The sequence below is a fragment of the Dermacentor silvarum genome, chromosome 7 (genome assembly GCF_013339745.2).
Source record: "Dermacentor silvarum isolate Dsil-2018 chromosome 7, BIME_Dsil_1.4, whole genome shotgun sequence".
Lineage (NCBI taxonomy): Eukaryota > Metazoa > Arthropoda > Arachnida > Ixodida > Ixodidae > Dermacentor > Dermacentor silvarum.
In genome coordinates, this window is record NC_051160.1 from 143,760,711 (window position 1) to 143,776,574 (window position 15,864).

General features: G+C 47.4%; 1 pseudogene; it reads left to right on the forward strand.

Annotated features, from left to right (window-relative positions):
- Positions 1 to 3,230: 3,230 nt before the first annotated feature.
- Positions 3,231 to 15,591, forward strand: LOC119459241 (uncharacterized; annotated as a pseudogene).
- The last annotated feature ends 273 nt before the right edge of the window (positions 15,592 to 15,864 follow it).

Sequence of the window (15,864 nt, forward strand, 5' to 3'; positions counted from 1 at the left end):
AGCACCTATGTATTTGGTTAAATAATCAAAGCTATGTGCTCAGATGTCTAAAGCCTACTGTCTGTACATATGTGTGATACGATGTCGCATATAACTGTTAATCCAACATAATGAACAACACTACAGTTAATCTCTATTTCGCATAAGACTGTTACAATCACAGCAAAATAGGCCAAGGCCAGACAAGTTAGTAGTTGCTTAGTAGTTACTTAGTAAAAACTACTAAGAAGCATTTCTGGTTAGTAAAGGCAGCACTTACTAGCTTTACTAACCACTGGCTAGTACAGAACTAGTCAGAAGGTAGTAAAATACACAGTAACCTAGTAACAACGTGCATTTACTAGCTATATACTAAGTTTATTTTTAAGAGTGTACATTTGGGAGCGGCATTACATTTATGCATGAAATATAGGATAAGCGTAACATGTTTTTCTCGGAAATCAGACTCGAGAATACTTTATGTTGTTTACACCCCCAGAAATAAGCCGAAGAACGCAGTCACCTGCTTTTTTTCTTTTTCTTTTTTTAATATAAGCAAATTCTTCGGTTTTATGTGGCAAAACCACGCTTTGATTATGAGGCACCCGGTTTAGTTTTTGCCACCTGGGCTTCTTTAACGTGCAACTAAATAGAAGTACACGAGTCTTTTTCCATTTCGTTCTCATCGAATTCCGTGACCTGGATTGAACCCGCGACCTCCAGTTTAGCAGCGCAACGCCGTATCCACGATATAGGCACTAATTAGGCTACCGCGCACGCTTTTCTTCTTTTTTTTTTTTGAAGTATCGACTGGAAAAAAATTCCATGTACGGCTTACGGCCAAAGGTTAGCATATAGAATGGCTAACTAAAACCGTTTTCGGCGCTCGAGGTCCGACCGCAATCAATGACCCCGTACCTATTACTCCGCACTCTGTTACGCGAGGAAGGCGGAAACTTGAATAGAATGTTGCGCTGCAGTTTAGTCTTTTGTTAATCTATAACAATGCTTCCCGTAAATCTGAGTACACGGCGCCGGATGGGGCAGATACATGCGGTTTACTTGTTTGGAGCGGCAAGCAGGAAGGTTACATGTGTTTCTCCGTCTGCGTTTCACGTGACCTACTGATGGAAAACTATATGCGCAACTATACAAACCAGAAATACATGCTGCTTGAAGAACGAGAAAAAATATTTTTTTTTCTCCAAAGGGAACCGTACAATAACAGAGTAGAATGAAAGCCGACACTGCGGCCGCAATGCACGCGCAATCACCGAGCGGCACTAAAAAAAAACACCGTATATCCACGGGGTGAATGATGATGAGTGGGCGAAGCTCCGGAGGGAATCATCGGTAAACCGTGAATCTTCCGTGTAATTCGCCCAGTCTCGCCGCACTAAATCGAACGATTGACTTCCACCAATGACACGCGCCATATGTGACGTCATTCCTATTTTATAACAGCGCCCTTTATTATAATTGCACCATCTCCCGCTTTAGGGGATGCTAGCACAAACGCTTTAGAAACGTGCAGTACTCTCTAGTAAGGGGGAGAGGCCACAGCGTCTTACGCAGCCGTTTACACATGCCGGAACGTGCACCGCGTTTGCCGACGCCATCACATGACTGCTGAGAGAGTATAACCCCCGTATTCATAAACGCTCCTCGACTTGAACTTGACTTGCCACCGCCTTCAACGCGTTTCGAACGCGCTGCCCAAGGCGGTGGCAAGTCAAGTTCAGGTCGAGGAGCGTTTATGAATACGGGGGTAAGGCGGAGAGGCCACAGCGTCTTACACCAGCTTCTTACACGGGCCGTAACGCGCTAGCACAAACGCGTTAGAAACGCGCAGTCTTTCGTTAATGTTGGGTATTTATTGTCATCGTGGTGCGTGTGTGCATGTGCGCTTTGTGGCGTAGTGGCATTCTGCTTCTGGTCACCGACGCGTGCGGACGCAGGATGGAAGGCTCTCTCCGAGCTGTGACAGCGGCCGACGCCGGCCGTGGTAACTCGTGCTTCTCCATACCCAAGGACTACCGTATTGTTCTGCCTCCTCTGCCCACCGGTGACGGACTGAAAACCACTGTCGTCCTGCACTGCGACATTGCAGGACGGCCTTACAGGATCGACGATTTTCGCAAGCCCTTAAAGGACGCCAACTTAATACAGCAGGTGAGCGGAATCGGTGCTTACCAGATGTCACATGTCTGGTTGATAAATTTCCGGACCGAAGACGCTAAGAAGACGCTACTTCGTGCAGGCCATATCACTGTTAAGGATCGTGTGTGCCTAGTGATTGATCCTGAAAAACAGGAGGTGCGCGTGAAGATTCACTGGCTGGCTTTCAACGACACAAACGACGCTATACGCCGCACCTTCATGGAATTCGGAGAAGTCAAGGAAGTGACCAACGACAAGTGGAAGACTGCTGATTTTGAATCCGCTGATTCGACAAGCAGGGTTGTGCGTCTTGTCCTCCGAGATGGAGTAAGCCTCGAGCGCATTCCCCATCAGATGCGAGTTGGAGGAGGAACGGTGCTGGTTGTTGTTCCGGGTCGTGCGCCCATATGCCTGAGATGCCACACCACAGGACATATTCGCCGTGACTGCAGAGTTCCACGCTGCGCGGAATGCAAGGCCTTCGGCCACGAACAAGCTGACTGCTCAAGATCCTATGCTCGCATCGCTAGTCGCAGCGCCGCTTGCGACAGCGGTGAACTTTTAATGGACGAAGAAGACGCAGAGCGGGTTGCAGCGTCTGCAGGAACGCAGGCCGGGTCTGACGGCGAAAACGCCGGAGCGTCCTCCGAAGTAGAAAGCAGCGTCCAGGAACAGTCGCTTGCTGTTGAGACCACCGTGGTGGACGAGGCCTCGCGCGGCGCGGGAGACGGTACACAGGCGAACGCTGCGGAATCCGACAAGAGCGACGCGGGAGACGCGACGCAGGCGGACACTGTGGGGTTCGACAAGAGCGGCGCGTCTCAGGACAACGGGGGAGACGCGGCGTCGACGCAAGCCGTGAAATGCAGTTCTGCGAACATGGATGTGGACGTTCCTGCTATAAAGCGTCGCCTCGAAGACACCGTCGATCCTGTGCGCGAGCAACGACAGCGTCAACAGGCGAAGGAAGGAAACTACGTCACCGGCAAAAAGAAATGCGTCGCGAACACGCGGCGTTCGTCGTCGCTTCAGCGCGACGACAAAGCCAAGCTATAGCAACGCCGCTTTGGCGCCACTCTGCAAGACGTCGCATGGCTAAGGTAAGCACTATGCTGTCGGCCTGATCCATCAACATTATAATGGCTATCAGCAATAACATTCGAGTAGCAACGCTAAATATACGCGGGCTTTCCTCCAACAGGAAGCAGAATCAACTTTACAGATTGATAACAGAGCACGAGCTGGATGTACTTGCCGTGCAGGAAACTAAAATAGAATCACAGGATCAGACAGACAGCATGGTGCGGAGGTTTACCAGAACTTATAATGTTTGTGTAAGCCATGCAAGAGGTTTGTCGGGAGGAAGTCTCTTGCTAATACGCCGGTGTTTGGGAGGTAGTGTTGACTCTGTTACAACTGATGATGCTGGTCGCCTAATAGTTTGCGATTTTACTCTACTTGATTGCAAATTGCGGTTTCTGTGCATTTACGCCCCATCAAATTCGAATGAACGGGATTTATTTTTTCGAAGTCTTGAACAACACCTTAAAACAGATAGATTTGTAATAGCACTTGGCGACTTTAACTGCGTACTGTCAGCAAGTGACAAAACCAGTCCTACACCCTACAGAGACAGCAGTACAGACATTCTTGATCAAATCATTGAAGAACACCTCTTGAAGGATGTGGGAGAGTGTATGGGATTAAATGCATGCGTGCGATTCACGCACTTCCAAGGAATTAGCCATGCGTGGCTATACCGTGCGTATGTATCAGCAGAGTTGTTAGCTTTCTGCCGCGAGTATCGAGTAACACACGTTTCTTTTACTGACCACAGTCTAGTTAAATTCGATATTGGTAAATTGAAAGAAAGAAGCAAATTCAAATGGGAAAATTGGAAGTTTAACGACAAACTACTGCATGATGACGATTTTGCAGCGCACATCAATGAAGCTGTTCAAAAATTACTCACCATCGACGAGACTACTCTGAGGGAACAGTGGGACCTGTTCAAACAAGGGGTAAAATTAAAAGCACTCGAATCTGCGAGTAGAATACAGCACTAAAAAAGGAAACAAGAAAAATCTCTTCATGAGTGTTTGGGCATTCTAATAGCTGAAGAATGCCAACAACCAGGAATGTTTAAAGACGACATCCTAGCCGTGAAGCAAAAGCTAGACGCAATTGACGAGGACCGTTACCGTGGAGCAATATTGAGATCAAGGGCTGAACGAATGGTGGCCGGTGAGACACCCACCAAACGATCTTTTGGCATAGAGAAAAAACGTGCCCATATAAACCACATTTCGCAAATTGAATCGCAAGGAGTAATCTGCGTAGAAAAAGGTGACATTCAACGAGCTTTTTACGATTATTATAGTAACGTCTTTGCTCATAGCTCGGGCAATATTGAAGCGTTTAAAAATGAATTTTTGCATTCAATGCCAAGCATAGATGATGACGCTAAAGAGCTATTGGAAATGCCTATCTCGATTGAAGAAGTGAAAATGGCAATTGACGAGCTCAACCCTAACAAATACCTGGTCCCGATGGGCTGACAGCAGCGTTTTATAAATCGATCAAACATAGCGTTGCTACTGTCTTGACTTCATTATTTAATAACGCTTATGACGTAGGTCTCCTCCCGCCGTCATTCCTAACTTCACATACTGTCTTGATTCCTAAAACAAAAGATGCCAGGCTCCTGAGACAGGTTTCTTCATACAGACCAATAGCGCTTACAAATGTGGATTACAAAATTTATATGAAGGTATTGGCTAAAAGATTGCAAATGGTCATAAACGAATTGGTTGGAGAACATCAAACGTGTGGAATTAAAGGTCGCACAATATTAACGAATATTCACAAGGCCAGGTGCGTGCTCGAATGTTGTGATACTACAGGCGAAGGAATCGCAATGATACAACTTGATTTAGAAAAAGCTTTTGATAGAGTGCCTCACGACGTACTCCTGTGTATTTTGCAGCATGTAAACGTTGGTTCTGTTATAAGAGACGGTGTTGCCATGGCGTACAGAGGTTGCACAACACGGATTATTGTCAATAAAACAGTGGGAGAGCGCATCAAAGTGCACCGTTCTGTACGCCAGGGATGTCCCCTCTCCTCTCTACTGTTTTGCTTGTACATTGAGCCATTTTGTCTAAGCGTTATCAATAGCACGAACATTCGAGGTTTCCGTCTGCATGCAACTGAAGTAAGGCTTCTTGCATACGCTGACGATATAGCTGTATTCTGTTCGAACCAAGAAAGCGTGCTTAGAGTTGTGAACATTGCAAAACATTTTTGTAGAGTCAGCGGCAGCGCTATAAACTGGGGAAAGAGCTTGGGGTTCTGGCATGGCTATTGGCTATCAACCCCAAGTATTTTCGCAAACATGTCTTGGGTGACTACGCCAGTTAAATACTTAGGTGTACCCTTGCAGCATTATAGAGACAGTGAACACTATTGGCGTGGAGAAGTTGCCGCAATACGGGAAAGCTCCGAGCGTTTTAAAGGCTTCAACCTATCTATATTTGCACGCGCCACAATTTGCAACTTGTTCCTTATTAGCAAGCTGTGGTACGTGCTGCAAGTATTACATTGCTCACGCGTTAACATTCAGAAATTGCATCGTTTTTTTGCTGTTTTTGTCTGGGGTTCCACGTGGGAAAGAACTAAACGAACAAGTATTTTTAGACGTGTCCGCCTAGGAGGACTTGGCCTGTCACATCTGTATCTTAGACAGCTGGTGAATCGTTTTATGTTTTTTCGCAATGCTACTGACCCCTTTTTACGAACTGTGTGCCAAGTGAGGTTAGGTAAACACCTGCCAAACTTAATTGTGTGGTCAGAAAATATGCCAGGTAGCATTTCTGGGTATATGAGAGAAGTGTACCTTTCGTGTCGTATCTTACAAAATCATTTCTCCCTAGAATACCTCTGTGGCGTATCGCGGAAAAAACTATACAAAGACCTATGTGATGTATTTCTTCCCGCTCCCCTGTATAGAACCCAATACAATGATGGTCCAGGTCAAGACATCTTAAAAAGGGTAAAAAACATGCCTGTTAGGGGAGGTGTCAAAACCTTCTTCTTTAAACTGCATACTAATACGCTAGAAGTAAAGACATATATGGAAGAAAAAGGAATGTTCGTACCTTGGGGCACTCACTCTTTTATATGTAGGAAACCAGAGACAATTGAACACGTTTTTCTAGATTGTTCCGGAGGTAACTTTTTTTGGGACATACTTCAAAGAACCTTAAAAAAAGAATTACCTATAGATAGCTACGGCATTAGATTTTTACCGGTCAATAACGACGAAGGCATCTCATTCGACATGATAATGCTCCTGGGCCTACATAGTATTTGGTTGTCAAGAATGGCCTATCGTCATGCAGATATTGACGCGCGGCCAATAAGGAGTTACTTTCGCGAATCTGTTAGCAGAATGGTTCAAGTGTATAAACTTCATGAACCCGAACCAGACTGGCTTCCTAGGTTAGAAGGGCTGATGTACATGCCCGAGTTTTGATTGTTCCTCTTTTCAGCCCTTGATGTGCTGATATGATTGTACACTGTATTTCTGTGTGAATTTAATAAAGGCAATAAAGAAAGAAAAAAGCTTTGTGGCGTAGTGGTTAGCGCCGCGCGTTCGGAAGCGAGGGGTCCCTGGTTCGATTCCGCGCTACGGACACAACTTTCGGAATTTTTTTTTTCTCATAAAAGTAGACGTGGCTACCTGCTACTACGACGACTACTACTACTACTACATAATACAGAGGAGGGACAGACCCACACCCTAAGGAGCTTCTCACTGCAAAGCATGCGCCGCCCCAGCCGCTCGTCCCACTCGACCATATTCTAGTACACTCTAGTGGAGACAACCCCGCTGGCGCCGCCATATTGAATCACACGAGCTCAGACTCAGCTACGCTTGCGTTCATAAATAGTGTTACTCGCGGCGCACTTCCAAGTGCTTTGCCTTGATGAGGATTTTTTTATTGGTATTGCATCTGCACATCTTTATAACCAATAGCCGTTAACTCGTCGAAGGTCGAAGACGTAAATGTATGGCGCCGGGAACATGCCCCAAGTTGCCTAATTCAATCACGTTTAATATGTCGTGTGTATGTTTAAAATACGCACTATTTTTTTTTGCGCTTCGATGCTTGGTATATAAGGTTTGCGACCCCCTGTGTGTGGAAGTTTTTCTTTTTCGCTGTTGTATTTTGGTTTACACGTCACGCCTCCCTTATCGTAGCCAGCCACTCGCGCACGGCGGTTAGTTTCCCTTCCGTTGCGCGTGCTCTTCGCGTTCGTTGCAATTATTTGACGATATCTACGCGCAATTTTGCGTTTTTTGCCCACAAAACTGTGTGCTGACAGGATTAAGCTGGTGTAAAAATAACTGCGATAAGAAAATAAGGTTTAGTTAGCGCTGTAGAGAAAAATGTAACGTAACTTTTCTGTGTCAGACTTGCGTAGTACACACAAGAAACCAAACGATGCACAAAATACATTTACTTAGTAGTGTCTAGTACAGTCAATCATGAAAGAGATATGTACATGAAAAATTATATGTACTGTGTGGCGCATGAAGGTTATGTTGAAAGACGAGATAAAAAAAATCGCAAGGTAGGCTCGACACACACAATTTGGGATAGGGAGAGGTTTTTTATTTATTCATTACATGGGGGGGGGGGGTTCAAGTGAGTACATCAACCTTATTACACACAATATAAATCGAAAACAATACAAGCAAGAAAACGCTACCGCGGGTAATATTAATCGATATCCAGCCAGAATAGATCAGCTACCATCGAATACGTCGCATCAGCCAAACACATCGATGGCGAGTACAGAACATATTATAAATAATCATTAGAACACAGATAACTACATTGAAAAAATAAACAACACTGCATACATATCGCGTACAAAAACCGTAAATGAAACTAAGACAGTCAAATACAGATTAGCAATGTTTTTCACTTCGAAAATATAGTCCATGATGATGTAGGGCTGTTGACTTTTACAGACGGCGCCCATCCTGTCGATTTCCCTCGTACTGGTCCTCTTCAAAGTGTTTCTAAGTACAAGTAAAACAACAAAAGTGATTATTGATATGAAAAGTTGCCTTGTAAATACATAGAACCCATTACAGTGCTTAAAAATAAATTTTCGCAGAAGTAATGCTGTATTACCTCGCTTCACATGTTTCGAAGAAATGCACAGGCTACAACAGACACCATGCCAGAAAGCGCCGAAACATATTGGTCCCATGATGCCCCTTAACTCTACTACACCTGGGCATACCGTGCACAGGTATTTAAAGACCGTCACAGTACGCACTACGATCGGGAATGAGCACGAGTGACCATCGGCTTACGAGCACCACGCTACAAATATATCCGTCTAAAAAATCAGCTATATAACGTAACAACCTGAGATCCGCAAGGTATATGCTGAGAAATCAGAGAAAATCACAATGCTTCCCTTGCCACGTACACAACAGCCGCTCTCCCCAGAAGAAGCACTGCGTTCTTCAGTACCAAATAACCAGTAGCGAAAAAAAAAGAAACTGAGGAAAAAAGAGAAACAAGAGACACACGATGTGTGCTTCCCGTGAAAAAGTAAAATAGGTGGTTTACATGACGATTTGTAGCTAATGTAAGACTATTTCGCGGCGAAGCATTTTCGTCAGTCCTTTATATAAGGGTACTACTCGCATAGACTGCGCCGATCAAAACGGCAAAAGCCTATGCGACGCGCGCTCGCAAACCATAGGCTACTCAGACAGCATCGGTGCAGTGCTTAGTCCGTGAGCGAACGTATAGGTACGTGAGCGAGGATTAGAAAATACTTTCTTATTTAAATGAAAAACACGGTGCGATAGTCTAAACTTTCTTGACACTTACCTCGCAAATGTAGGAGCTATCCGTTGCCTTCCAGTGATACCGCTTTACTTGGGCTTCCCATCTCTTCCTTCGCTCTGGGTCTCGGGGGAAGCGTAAACAACGAAGCCCTTTACGCGTCGATCCGTCATGTCGACTCGATGCACTTGACAAGCTTGTCATTCATGCGACTGAACACTGTCCAGCAAGTAGAAGCGTCAGCGAAGCATCCGCGCGGACTGTGTCTCGAACTAAGCACCGGCACCAAGCAATCGCAACCGCTCGCTGTGATTCAAGATGGCGTCGCAGCGAGAAAGCGGCGGCGCGGGGGCGGTCAAAGGATGGCACCACCCTGAACGGCGGCGCTGGCATCGAGGCACCCTACGTTCGCCAGGATGCTGGAAGCCAGCCGTTTTCGCGCGTCCGCGTTGTTCGCGGCTACGCAAAGCGCATTTCGAGGCAATTGAATTGCATTTAAACATGACGGCATCCTGCGCCGTTCTCTTTCGTTTCAGTCAACACCGCAATCACCGCCATACCGGCACGCATCGCGAAGTGGCACCACCTGATGTGAGACCGCACAATTACTGTTGGCGGCGGTCACCTCAGCACCCATCTCGCGATCCCGGCACACGGCAACAACTCCGGGCGACGGAAACGCGTGAAACGTGTGAGCAACGTCCGCTGCATTGATGTGAATCGCGATGACTACAAGTGTACGCCACGATACCTTCTCGGAAGCCAACTTCATCGTTTGTGGTCGCGAAGTGGCCAGCAAGCTATCTCGCACGTACACGCTCGCTAGCGCACTTTCCCATGTATGTACATATATCTGAACACCACACTTCGCATACACTAGGCAGTTGTGTAACGCGCGTTAACAGATTGAGACAGCTGATTCGGGCTTCAAAAGCTACGCACAGCCACGCAGGGCCCTTACACAATCATTCAGCGTGCTATCAACGAGTGCTTGGCTGTCGGACAACCCCCCAATCTTACGAATCCGGAAGACCTCGCTACGCTGCACTTAATAACCGTACTGTAGCTTTCACACGCTTTTTACTTTCAGGTAACGCCTGTCGACGCTGCATTTTTGTTTGTTTTTCTTTTTCTTCTACATGACACCCACAATCGTCATAATCACGTCGTGCTTCATGCAGCGCCTACAGTGTTTCTTCGTTATTCCCGTCGGCTAGCTTTTTCTGGTGCAATTCCGCCCCCCGGAACAAATTCGCCGCAGGAGCAATGGCACTCCTGTCGACTTATTTCAGTAAAGCTCAGCTCCGCGGCTCGCAGAAAAATCGCTTTCCTCGGCAGCTACTGCGCAGTGGCTGGATAAGCGGGAGTATATTTATGCCCTAATTTTAATTACAATCACTGTTGAAAACTCAAGTGCACAAGACGGAAACCCTTCAATCTTTCTACTCCGTAATTTAGCAATAGAATGCGAAACGGCAATTCCGCAAACACAACTAAAGCGAAGACAATTCATGTACAGTCAACCACAAAAGTTTGCGGACCACGCGAGCGCGTGGCCAAGAGCCTCTTCGCGACACTTCCGCTACGTCACCAGCAATCGACAGCAGCGCTACGTTGAAGACGCATCCCTCCTTAAATCTATGGCCTGTCTATTTTCGCACTGTGCGCAAATATTTTCTACCTATCTCTTTCAACGTGACGCGCTCTTTGTTAGCCAGGGCTACTTGCTTATATTTTGAGAGCAGAATATCAGTACAAGTAATCAGACAGCGTATTCTTCGGCTGTTATCAGTTCTATTTTCGCGTAGCCACGCTGTTTTTTTTTTCGTGAGTGCGTGAGTGAGCGGTGAGGCAGCCATGGGACACAGATGCTTAGTCAGTAGGCAGAATTTTTCCGTTCCTCCCCCATCGCTAAGTGACAGTATCGGCCGGGATTTGATCGCCTGCGCCCAGGTTTTGCTGCGCAAAGCCCGAACCACCGTGCTGCTATAGTGGTTACATTTAGAAAAATAAGAAATAATCGGGTGCGATGACTCTTTTTATAACCCTTTGCGACACGGCGTCCTCGTTTGGGGACTCGAACTTCGGAGGCGCGTCCCACGCCACGTGTTTCTTCAAATGACCTAAAACTCAGTGTGCATATTCGTGTCCGCTTCCTGATGGGACAACTAGCGGTCAGTTAACTTCATTGTCCTGCGTATTGCTGCAGATGATCACTTTGCTGGAGACACTACCATGTTAGACAATCGTTCGACGTGCCGCGTTCCAAGACCAACGTCAAGAGTATTTTTTTTCTCCGGTCGACACGAATACAACCGAAAAAGCAAGTGTGCATGCGTTTCGGGCCTAATAGTTGATTCTTTTTATGCAAGCATTGAAGCTGACGGATTTCAGAATAATTAGATAATGAGTTATACGCTAATTAATTTTTTTACTGAAACTCGCACAAAACAGCACATTGCTTCGTCTTCTTTCTTGGAATGTAATAGTGAGCGTCTTGAAATGATGCCATGCGCATTTGACGCATTTGCAGACAGTGCATCATAATTCGTGTCTGAAGGGGATGAATTTATTCACAAGACATTAACAGAAGTGTCATGAAACATAGGTCTCTCAATGATCTAGTAGGAAGTGAAATGTCCGCCGTTTTCTAGCACCTTATTGATGCGTGTGGGCATCGACTCGTACAAAGATTCAGTAATCTCCGGTCGACCGCGCAGGCTTTCCCATTCTTGTGCAATCGCTTGCCACAGCGTATCGGCCGTGCGGCCGCGGTTGGCTCGTGTGGACAGCCGTTTCTTCAACATGCCCCAGACATTTTCTATGGGATTCAAGTCGGCGCCACATGGAGGCCACTCAAGCTGGCAAACAGCATGTTCTTCTAGCAATAACTGGACGATACGTGCTTTATGGATCGGGCTGCGGTCGTGTTGAAAAAAATAGCAGCCGTCGCTGAAGGGACCGTCCAGCGCATACGGAACGAGGTGTCTAGTGATGACGTCGCAGTACCGTGACGCAGTGAAGGGCCCTTCCAGACGCACAAGGGGACCAAGGCCATTTTTGCTGATTGCTCCCCACACGCTCACGGAACACCGTCCACTGGATAGAACACTCTGTGTGTAATTAGGCAGATATCTGCAAGAAATAGCATACAATTGGGTTCGAGCGGCGCGTCTAAAAATGTTGTGATTCCTCTTGCGTATGAACTTTATAATGCTGTTATAGAGTTGCAATAGAAAACGTGCAAACATCATTAGATAGTACTGAAAGACCCACTGGCAGCTTTTAATTAGCTTCAGAGTAAGTAGTACTATGAAACAATTGTTAATGTTTTCAACATAATACCATTACAGAAAAATCTCGTAATGTCCAAAAGCTCATTTTACGTGAAACATGTTGTGATGCAGAATTAGCTTCGTGAATTAACTGCCAATACACTGTAAACACACCTGCAGTTTAGTGGACGCCAAACCCGCTTCCGTTGGTCCGAGCGCGTGGAAAAAGTTGACTCGTCGCTAAAGATGACATCGCCCCATTTCTCTGTTGTCCAATCTTTCATTGCTGTAGCGAACATGAGTCGTTCTTGTAGCTGGCTGTCTGAGAGGCAGGGCTTCTGTGCTGCTACGAAAGACTGCAGGCCAAGCTCACTCAGCCTTCTTCTTACAGTCTCAGACGATACCGTGAGCGAGAGCGCTTCTCGGATATCCTCTGCACTTTGAAAAGGATCAGCCACGATGGCGGCCGTAATCAGGCGGTCCTCTTCCTCAGTCGTGGCCCTTGGACGCCCACTGCGCTCCATATCTGTGAATCTGCCATCGTCGCGGAAAGCTTGAATAATCCTATTCACGGCAGTCCGGCTCCTGTTGGTTCGGCGGCAGATTTCGCGCTGAGGTATTCCCTCTATAAATAAACGCACAATGTGCCTTCTTTCGTCAAGTGGAACACACAGCGGCATCTTTCCAAATAGGCAATCACCACGTGGCCTGAAGCAAGTCTACTACGTTTTCAGCGACTGATGCGAAGATGCGCCTATGTGTGAAAGAAAATTTTCTATGCATCCGCTTTTTCTTTATTTTTGATGACAGTGAAACACCTCCCTACCCTTTCTCTCAAGACGCAGAAGCAGCAACACTCATTGGACCAAGATGCTGCCAACCAAAGTGCGCCAGTAAACGTCGCGTAAAAAATCGTCGCAGCGCTTCGTGAAACTTATCTACCCACTGGCACACCAGTCGACAAAGGTTGCAGTGATTGCTCCGATACTGCTATCAAGCCAGATATGTGGCGGTCTTATCGCAGACAGCGCTCTGCGTCAACACAACGAACTAACAATGTCATGCACGGGAATAAAAAATTAACAGGCAGGCGAGTACCAAGAGGGCTCATATCCGGGAGAGCGCCCCTGTCGCCGCTAGGTGGCGTACCGCTAGGTGGCGCGGATAGGCAGTCTGGCACGCGCTCGCGTGGTCCGCAAACCTTTGTGGTTGACTGTACAGTACACCTCAGTAAAGTATACTGCTCACGTGCGTGCATCACTTTTGCACACAAGGCAACAGTTTCTCATTCATGTATCACATTTCTCCTCTTTACATATGTTGTTCTCTTTCTGTAGTTTAGACGATTGCGGTATGGCTTTCAGCTGCTGAGTCGCGAAATGCTTCGCTTACTTAGTTTTGTGCATTGTATTTCATGTACTACATGAAATGTCTGTTTCCTAATAAGTCCCTTCCTCTCTCTCATGCGACAAGTTTCGTTCACATGAGCCCAGCGGTTGTGTCGTAAAATATTTTTATTGCGTGCTACATGTATTTGAAAAGGGAAGTCAGAGTTGGCTCCCGAGCTACACGCATCACGAGTGCACTGTAAAATAATTTACACCCCTAAGGGTTTTTTTGAGTGTATAACTAACTCCCTAGCACCCTTGAAAAAGATGGTTTTTATAGGGAGTTACACCCTTATGATGGTTCTTCTAATTTGCAATAGCACCCTAGTAACGAACAGTTGTATTTTTTGGAAGCGGGTAGTGACGCACGTGTTGCAATGTTGAAAGCAGTGTAGGGTGGCAGTTTTAAACCGTGTTAAGGGAAGCTAGTGGAGGTAGCCGGAGAGCGAGATTGCCGTAGGGCTTACCGTGGAGCTTTGCTCAGGTATTTTGGCGGGCTTTCTCGTTAGGTGGTCGGGCTGACGATAGCGCGGCAGGCTAGGAAAGTCAGGGGTGATGGCGAGCTGGTACAGTGCGAGGAGTGCAAACGTTGGTGCTATTTGGACGAGACGCAGTTCGCAAGTTTAGCCGACGCTGAGGACGCTAGCTTCGCATGCAGGTCGTGTGAAGGATTTAAGGGGGCTGTGCGGCGGGTGGAAGGGGAATGGTCAGCTAGTGTGGAGGAGCTCAAAGGGGAGCTGAAGGTGGAGCAAGAGCAGCGGATTGAGCTCGAAACTTGGATCGGCGAGTTGCTTGGCAGGGAGGGGGCCGACGCCAACCTGGTAAAGCGAATAGCTGGCGAGCTACAAGAAGAACAGGAAAAGCGGGCCGTGCTGGAAGAGTGGGTGGAGGTGCTTATGGCACAGGTGGCGCGTAATCCCGGGTCGGAGCTGCGTCAGGCGGGCGGCGGGGACAGCGCGGAGCCTCAGGCAGAGGCATGCTATGAAAGCAGGGAGGGACACCTAGGGGCCGTAGCCGGCAGCAACACGGGAGTTCCAGAACGCTACAGCGAGGTAGCGCGGCAGGCTTCGGGTGGGACGGGACGAGCGGCAGGGAGCCCGTCGCAGCGTGTCAGTGGCACACGGCGGGAGGAGAACCAGCTTGCGCGAACTGGAGGGCAGTAATCACAGGCGGGAGGCGAACGTGTAGAGCGAAGGGTCGTGGTGGTGGGGGACTCCAACGTAGCGTGGGTTGAGGAGGGAGTCCTTACAAAAGTGAAGGCAGACGAGCGGGTAAGGGTGGAGGTCCAGTTAGTGAAGTGCATGGTTGACGCAATGGCAAAAGCTCAGATGGTGGTATGGGACAAGATGGAGCACGAAAATCTCGTCGTTATCCATGCTGGTCTCAACGATGTACTGAAGGGAAGGAGCCAGAACCTAAAGAGACATTTAAAGGTTGGGTTGCGTAAACTCAGAGAAGCCTCTGTGAGTGTGCATGTGACCATATGCACAATCCCAGAGGTCCAGGGCCAGGCTAGCGGGATGGAACGGAGTGTGGTTGAGGCTAACCGGGTCATTAGGAATCTGAGCCGAACACTTGGGTACGGCGTAATGGACGTAAACCGGGACGTGTACGAATCTGGCTCCCACCCTTTTGCACAGGATGGCATTCACTATAGTGGTGCCACGGGCAAGAGGGTAGGTAGTAGGATAGGGCGCCAAGCTACGGTTTTTTGGGGGGACCCAGAGCCCCAAGGCTACCAGTGTAAACGAAGACGGACCCAGAGAGGCCCCAAGATTCAAGAAACGTAGAGTCTGTAGAAGAAATAGACGTAAGCACCAGGGGCAAGGTTATTCTGACATAGGGTACATTAACATGCAAAGTGGCAGCAATAGGCTGAAGTGGAAGGAGATAGATGAGCAACTAAGGCAGGAAGAGCTGATGGTATACGGATTTGTGGAGACACATCTTGGGGACGTGGAGCAACCGCCCTGTAATCCTGACTATGCATGGGAATATTGCAATAGAACAAAGGGCAGCAGAAAAGGGGTGGAATTGGGGCATTCATTCATAAAAGTATGAATTGGCAAAGGGTCAAACAGGAATGCAAGGAGCATTTATGGCTAAAAGGAAAAGTGGCAGGAGAGCAGACACTCCTTGGCATTGTGTACCTGTGGACAGGAGCAAATGCCAAAAAGGAAAACAAGA